This window comes from Ornithorhynchus anatinus, chromosome 3, assembly GCF_004115215.2.
Source record: "Ornithorhynchus anatinus isolate Pmale09 chromosome 3, mOrnAna1.pri.v4, whole genome shotgun sequence".
Classification (NCBI taxonomy): domain Eukaryota; kingdom Metazoa; phylum Chordata; class Mammalia; order Monotremata; family Ornithorhynchidae; genus Ornithorhynchus; species Ornithorhynchus anatinus.
The window spans coordinates 62,796,826-62,805,249 of record NC_041730.1 but is presented as its reverse complement, the minus strand read 5'-3'; the positions used below and the strand labels follow the sequence as shown (position 1 = coordinate 62,805,249).

At 44.0% G+C, this 8,424-nt stretch overlaps 1 long non-coding RNA gene across 1 annotated transcript in view; it reads right to left on the bottom strand.

Moving 5' to 3' along the window:
• Positions 1 to 238: 238 nt before the first annotated feature.
• Positions 239 to 8,424, bottom strand: part of LOC114810020 — a 78,035-nt gene continuing 69,849 nt past the window's right edge. Inside the window, exon 3 of the long non-coding RNA XR_003757765.1 lies at positions 239 to 308. This is a non-coding gene — a long non-coding RNA (uncharacterized LOC114810020). The remainder of the gene's footprint in view (positions 309 to 8,424) is intronic.

Genomic DNA, 8,424 nt, shown 5'->3' with positions numbered 1-8,424 from the left:
TGAGGGAGAAACAGGAAAGGAAAGGGGCAGCAAATGTAATAGGTGGCTGTTACAGCCACTCATCATATTTCCAAGGTTCCAAAGGTTTCTAGTCAAGGGAAGAGATTCTCGCACAAAGCCATAAACCAGATCGCTTTTTAAATTGCCATAGAAAAGAGCGGGATATAGATCATTCAGGCAGTACCATAAAGTAAGCATGCACATATTTAAAGTAGAGAGGCATCTGTAAGCATTGTTACCTTACTGCAGGGATCTCCTTCAGGCTATAGGATCGGTTCTTTATCATGCCAGTTACCTTCGTTTATATCCTGTGGGCCATATGTAACATTTGGGATGAGGAAAACGTGAATTACTGTCAGAAAGTATATTCAGCAGCCTCGTTAATTTGCTGTCATTACAGAGACCCTCCGTTCCTGAGCACTCGGGTAATTCAGTGACCGAGGAGATGGGTGAGGGCTACCAGATATCCCCATTTTCCAGGGACTACCCCCCACCTTTTGTCCTCTCTGCTCCCCATGTAGACTGTAAGCTCGTTATGGGCAGGGAATGTGCCTGTTTACTGTTATTCTGTACTCTCCCAAATGCTTAGTACAATGTTTTGCACACAGTAAGCGCCCAATAAATAGGACTGACTAACTTCTTCCCAAATCGATCCTGTTTCAGTAAACAACTGGGTTACAGGAAACATCCTAGAGAGGTGGTCCCTTCACTGAGAGCTCACAGGGGAAAGTGCGTTAGAAGAAGGGAGGGATCTAACAATCAAACAGTTGTATTTATTGAGAGCTTACTGTGTGCGGAAAACTGTACCGTCTGTGAGCGCCTAATAACGTTAGTGGTCGTGACCTCTGCCCTCTGCAGTTTAGAGCCTAGAAGAGGAATGTAGTGAATGAGGTGGGAGGGTGGCGTAGAAGAGGAAGTGGGAAAAAGATGAAGAAAATAAAAAGTTCTCTCTCTGAGTGTCTGGCAATATCTGACCCACCTAAACCACGATGCCAGCATATTAAGGATAATGATGGTATTTATTAAGTGCTTTTATTAAGTGCCAAGCATTAGGACTGGTACAAGATAATTAGATCTGACTCAGTCCCTGTCCCGTATGGGCCTCATGGTCTGAAAGGGAGGGAGAAAAGGAATTTAATCACCTTTTTACTGATGAGGAAACAGAGGCACAGAGACGGTTTCCTGCCTGAGGTCACACAATAGGTATTTCCACTTGGTCGACCTGAGACTAAAACCCAGGTTTCTTAACTCCAGTTCTCTTTCCACACTGAGTTCAAATTCTATTGCAAGTTTTCTGCATGCTATGTACCCAAAGATTGCTTGAAAGGTAATTGAAATATACCTAATAACATAATCCAATCATTTAATCTTCACATATACTATTTAAAATTCAGGCTGCACAAATATAGATTATAAATGTTGGTGGCCCTGGGTTTTTTGAAAAAATAAAAATCAGAGGCCTTATGTTGAAAAGCAAAAGGATAGCCTTAGAAAATATACTACATTCTTTAGGTTTGATGAAAGGTTTGCTCTTGATGAAAGGTTTGCTATTCATTATATCAACTCAGAGCATGCTAATAAATGTTTGACTGCATAACTGGGAGATAATGGAGATTATGAGGATCTTTATTTTGTCAACCCAATCAGTAATATCAAGTGCCTCCTCTGCATTCATTCATTCAATCATATTTATTGAGAGTTTAATGTGGGCACAGCACTGTACTAAGAGATTGTGAGAGTACAATGTAAAAATAAACAGACACATTCCCTGCACACAACGAGCTTACAGTCTAGAAGAGGGGAGACAGACATGAATACAAATAAATAAAATTACAGCTATGTACATAATTGCTGTGGGGCTGGGAGGGGAGAAGAGCAAAGGGAACAAGTCAGGGTGACGCAGAAAGGAGTGGGAGATAAGGAAAGGTGTGGCTTAATCTGGGAAGGCCTCTCGGAGGAGATTTGCATGGCTTCGTAGAAAGAGCACAGGCTTGGGAGTTAGAGGTCATGGGTTCTAATCGCAGCTACCCCACTTGTCTGCTGTGTGACCTTGGGTAAGTCACTTCACTTCTCTGGGCCTCAGTTCCCTCATCTGTAAAATGGAGATTAAGACTCTGGGACAACCTGATTATCTTGTATCTACCCTAACGCTCAGAACAGTGCTTGGCCCGTAGTAAGCACTTAAATACCATCACTATTACTACTATCAATAAGGCTTTGAGGGAGGGGGAGTAACTGTCGGATTTGAGAATAATAATAATAATGGGATTTATTAAGTACTTACTATGTGCAAAGCACTAAGCACTGGGGCGGTGATCAGATGATACAAGGTGATCAGGTTGTCCCAAAAGGGGCTCACAGTCTTAATCCCCATTTTTCAGATGAGGTAACTGAGGCACAGAAGTTAAGTGACTTGCCCAAAGTCACACAGCTGACAAGCAAGGCGTTCCAGGCCAGAGGTAAGACATGGACTGGGGTCAGCAGCGAGACAGGCGAGATGGAGGCACAGTGAGAAGGTTAGCACTAGAGGAGTGAAGTATGCAGGCTGAGTTGTAGGAGAGAAGCCAGGTGAGGTAGAAGGGAGGAAGGTGGTGAAATGCTTTAAAGCCAGTGTTGAATTTATGTTTGATGTGGAGGTGGATGGGCAAACACTGGAGCTTTTTGAAGAGAGGGGTGATGTCCTGAACATTTCTGTAGAAAAATGATCCGGGCCGCAGAGTGAAGTATGGACTGGAGTGGTGAGAGACAGGAGCAATGAAGCTGATGCAGTAATCTAGGCAGGATAGGATGAGTGATTGTATTATCACAACTCTCTAACAAGTTCTTGGCAGAACAGAGTTAGTACACATGGTCTTTACCCTCAAGGTGATTAGAATCTTGTGGGGGAGACAGACATAAAAATAATTTACATAAAGGAGGAAGGAAAAGCAGATATATGTATGACAGAGCTTAAGCAATAGGCTAGATGTGTACATAACCGTGTCAATAAACACTCAATAAATACCACTGGTTGACCGACTGATTGACTAGGTGGTAGTGAGGAGTAAATCACAAGTGTTCAGGTGAATCAGAAGGGCTGGTTTTGGAAGATTAGAAATTAACTCTTGCAGGAGGTGTGATTTTAGGAAGGATTTGGAGAGGGGGAGAGCTGAGGTCTGTTGGTTGGGAAGCAGGAGGGAATTTCAGTGGAGGAGGCTTGGGAAAGAGGTCGGTGGCAAGAGAAGCAGCATAGCCTAGTGGATAGAGCATGAACCTGGGAGTCAGACTTGGGTTCTAATCCCGATTCTGCCACGTGCTTGCTCTGTAACCTTCGACAAGTCACTTAGCTTCTCAGTGCTTCAGTTCCTTCATCTGTAAAATGGGGATTTAATACCTGTTCTCCCTCTTACTTGGACTGTGAGCCCCATGTGGGACAGGGACTGCGTCCAACCTGTTTATCTTGTATCTACCCCAGTGCTGGGCACTTAGTACAGTGCTTGACACATAGTAAGTTGTTAACAAATACCAAAATAACAATTATCAGGTCCCCTGAAAGGGGAATGTGCTAGAAAAATGACCCTAAAAATCACCTGCCTCACTCAGGCTTTAACCCTGGAGGCCAATATCCAGAAGGAAACTATATTAACTACATTGCTCAGTGTCTGAGACCCAATAAGCATTTAACAAATACAGTTATTATAACAACTTGCAGTATCAAATCAATCAGCCCATCAGCTAATATTTATTGAGTACTTACTATGTGCAGAGCACTGTACTGAGCGCTTGGGAGAGTATCATACAGTAGAATTAGCAGACTAACAACTCCGGCATGAAGCTAAATGCAACAGCGCAGCTGATTCCATTGCTGGAGAATATTTCTTTGTCACCTCCATTAGAGGGTAAACTCCTTATTTCTGTTGTACTTCTCAAGCCCCTGTACGGCTTGCACTCGGTAGGGTGAATGCAAAAAGTAAATGTCATTAGTACTGCCACTTATTACTTCTACGGACAATCTCTACGTTTGCGGCATTGAAAAGGCTATTTAGTCTGGAGCTTAAAACCGTGCTGTTACTTTGTAGTCACTCCCATTCTCATGAAGGAAATCTCGCCTTCTGTAATGTCACCTCTGAGCACGAAGGACAGGCTACATATATACAGTAGGACTCTCAGGGCTTTCTCCTGAAACACCTGGGGGACTTCAGCCTCCCTCTTACTGATAAGAAACTGAGGTTCAGAAAAGCAGAGCGACTCGTCCAAGGCCTCAAAGCAAGGGACAGCCAGGACCACTGCCTCTAATCCCCATCTTCCGAAACGCCTATGCAATCACTAAGGAACACGTCCTACTTCCTGCCCTCCTGCTGTAAAACTCTGCCTAATAAAAAAAGAGAAAAAAAACTTAATGGAAGTAAGGTCAGGTCAGTGACACGAGAAGATTTAAAGGGAAGACTCTGAGGAGCCAAGTTATTAGCAAATTGTGTATCAACTGCTTTCTGTGTGCAGTAATTTTTATAAAACATTTTTAATACACATCTCCAAATTAATATGGTGTTGGCTGCATTTTGTGGATCAATAGTATACTAAATATGGATTTCCCCAGGAACAGCTCCATGGCTCTGCCTGGTCAATAATATGTGTTATTAAGGCTCCCTAAATACATATTTACACAGTGGGTCCAATAATCCATCCACTCAAAAGTCCCTCAATGACCACTGGGTGAAGAAAGACCCAGCTACTCTCCCACACAGACGTGGGTTTTCTTCCTATTCAAAGAAGACACCACTTAGGGTGAAATTCACCTATGGATGTGTGTGTATATGTGTGTGACCCAAAAGACCAATTCAAAACCCACACTCTCAATCACATGAGATACACAGCAAGGCTTTGTGTTGTGCTGTTAAGTCTGAGGTTTTCAGAACCTAATGCTGTTTTCTGTTTTTCCTCATTGTTTCATGTTATTCCCAAAGCTTCTGGCCAAGCCACCCCTTTTGTAGTTGTACTATGCCACGGTGGATACCTGGTGGATATCTGAGGCAAATGACTCCCAGTCTGCAGCTTGGATGCAGCACTCATAATAATAGTAATAACAACAACATTAAGTTAAGCACTTACTATGTGCCAAGCACTGTTCTAAGTACTGGGATAGATACAAGGAAATCAGGTTGTCCCACTCCCACGGTCCTGGAACGCCCTCCCTCCTCACCTCCGCCAAAATGATTCTCTTCCCCTCTTCAAAACCCTACTTAAAACTCACCTCCTCCAAGAGGCCTTCCCAGACTGAGCTCCTCTTATCCCTCTACTCCCTCTACCACCCCCCTTCACCTCTCCGTAGCTTAACCCTCTTTTCCCCCCATTTCCCTCTGCTCCTCCCCCTCTCCCTTCCCATCCCCTCAGCACTGTACTTGTCCGCTCAACTGTATATATTTTCATTACCCTATTTATTTTGTTAATGAAATGTACATCGCCTCGATTCTATTTAGTTGCCATTGTTTTTACGAGATGTTCTTCCCCTCGACTCTATTTATTGCCATCGTTCTTGTCTGTCCGTCTCCCCCGATTAGACCGTAAGCCCGTCAAATGGCAGGGACCGTCTCTATCTGTTGCCGACTTGTTCATTCCAAGCGCTTAGTACAGTGCTCTGCACATAGTAAGCGCTCAATAAATACTATTTAATGAATTAATTCTTAATTCCCATTTTATAGATGAGGTAGCAGGCACAGAGAAGTTGAGTGACTTACCCAAAGTCACCCAGCAGACAAGTGGTGGGGTCAGGATTAGAACCCATGACCTTCTGACTCCCAGGACCTTTCTCTATCCCAGGGCCAGGTGTGATTTCCCTATGCAGATTATTATATTTCCTTGGTTTCCTTTGGATTTATCACCAGGCCCAACACTTGGCTGATTCAGCAAAGTGATTTACAATCATTTGCATGCCTTCTTGGGTGTGTGCCCCTAAGGCATAGTTAAGTACATACAGCAGGTTTTGTTTTTGTGGGTTTTTTTTACTTTTGGTTTCTTTAATGGTATTTCTTAAGTGCTTACTGAGTGCCAGGCACTAAACTAAAAGCTGGGGTAGATACAAACTAATCAGGTTGGACACAGTCCATGTCCCACATGGGGCTCACAGTCTTAATCCCAATTTTACAGATGAGGTAACTAAGGCACAGAGAAGCTAAGTGACTTGCCCAAGATCACACAGCCAAGTGTCAGAGTCGGGCTTAGAACCCAAGTCCTCCCAGGCCTTTACTCTTTCCTCTGCTTCTTGAATGACTGTCCCTGTCTCTCAGATTTTCGATAAATTGATTGACTTGGAGGAGTTTCCAAGGTGTAGAAACATATTTTAACACCTGCATGCACACCTTTGGGGCATCTTTCAGTTTAGCTGTGTAAAATAAATTGAACAGGGCCTGGCCCACTTCCCACTCCTGCAGTGTGGAATTGCAGACAGGTTATCCCAGCTCTGACCCACCACTTGTCTGCTGTGTGACCTTGGGCAAGGCACTTGACTTATCTGTGCCTCAGTTACCTCATCTCCAAAATCGGGGTTCAATACCTGTTCTCCCTCCTATTTAGATTGTGAGCCCATGTGCAACTTGACTGTCTCGCATCCATCCCTATGCTTAGTACAATGCTCGGCACAATGCACTTAAATACCGCAGTTTTGATTATTTAGTGCCTTTAGCCATGAGGAGAAACTCTTGGTTTCATAGTGGTCTGCCTAGCCCTGGATCGCTTCTGCTTTGATAATGATGATAATGACCATAGCAATCATAGTATTTATTAAGCGCTTTCAATGTTTCAAGCACAGTTATAATCACTGGGGTAAGTACAAGTTCATCCCCTCTTAGGCTGGCACCTGGTTAGTTTCCAGTAGTCTACCAGTCTCGGCTACGGGAAGGAGAGTCAAATGGAGGCATAACCACTCCATTGCTAGCTTGGTCAAAGGCTAGTGAGTGGAAAGCAATCGGCTACAAGTCAAAACTCACCTGTGCTGGGCAGCAACAGCATGGGAGAGAGTCAAGGGCGGAGACTTAAGTTTACTGCTCGGAAAGGGGCAGTGATAAACTACTTCCATCTTTTTTTTTTTTACCAAGAAAACTCTATGGATACGATACCAGAACGATTGCAGATGGAGTTGGGTCATTCTGGGAGAGATGTGCCCATAGGGTTGCGATAGGTCGGAAACAACTTGACAGGATAAGACAAGACACAGCGAGATACAAGTTAATCAGGTCAGATAGTGGTCCTGTCCAGCGAGGGGCTTCCAGTCCAAATAAGGGAGAGGCCAGGTATTGAATCCCCATTTTATAGATGAGTATGCTGAAGCACGGATTGACCCAGCTGCTGATCTGTGACAGCACAGAGAGATTAAGCAGTTTGCCTGTGGTTGCACAAGAAGCTAGTGATAGAGTGGGATTTTTTGAAAATTATTAAGATATTCATTAAGTACTTTTTTTGTGTCAAGCGCCGTTCTGAGTATGGGGATAGATACAAGTTAATTGGGTCGGACCCAGTCCTGTCCCACATGGATCTTACACTCTCAATAAGGGACAGAACAGGCATTGAATCTCCATTGCACAGATGAGGAAAGTGAGGCACAGAGAAATGAAGTCATTTGCCCAAGATCACACAGCAGGCAAGTGGGGGAGCTGGAATTATAACAGAGAACACGGGCTTGGGAGTCATAGGATCTGCGTTCTATCGTACAGTGCTCTGCATACAGTGTCTTCAATATATATGATTGATTCTCCCCCTCTAGAGCATAAGCTCACTGTAGAAAGGGAAATGTGTCTGTTTACTGTTGTATTGTACTCTACCAAGTGCTTAGTAATAATAATGATGGTATCTGTTCAGCGTTTATTATGTGCCAAGCACTGTTCTAAGCACTATGCTCTGCATGCAATAAGTGCTCAATAAATACAGTTGACTGACTGACTCATTTCCAATAGGCCACGCTGCTTTTCTCGTAGTAGTTAACGCCTTGAATAGGGTCTCAGGCCACCTGGAGCAGCTCAGCGGCAGTGTTTATTAAATAACACCAGCATTGCATGCTTACAAATCCCCAAGTAGAGGAAAACTCACACTCTAGTAGTCCCCCACGTGCATGCACGCAAGCTGTTTCTTCAGATACCACAGCATGAGGTATCCAGGCAGGCTTCACGTCGCCTGACTAATGTTCCCTAATTCCCTAACATCCTAGCCAAAATGTTTAGTGAAAACATGCATTATGGCAGAACTGTGTGTAGCTATTGTATGCAGAGGATGGGAGTAGGCACTTGGGAGCTTAAAATAAAGGTAGACGTTAACGGTACCTGCCAAGACTTCCTTCGGAGCCAGTGTCCAACGCAACCAATCAGGGACCAAGCAGGTAGGCAGCAGTAACTAACTCTGAGAAGAAACGTGGCCTAGTGGATAGAGCATGGGCCTGAGAGTCAGAAGGGTTTGGGT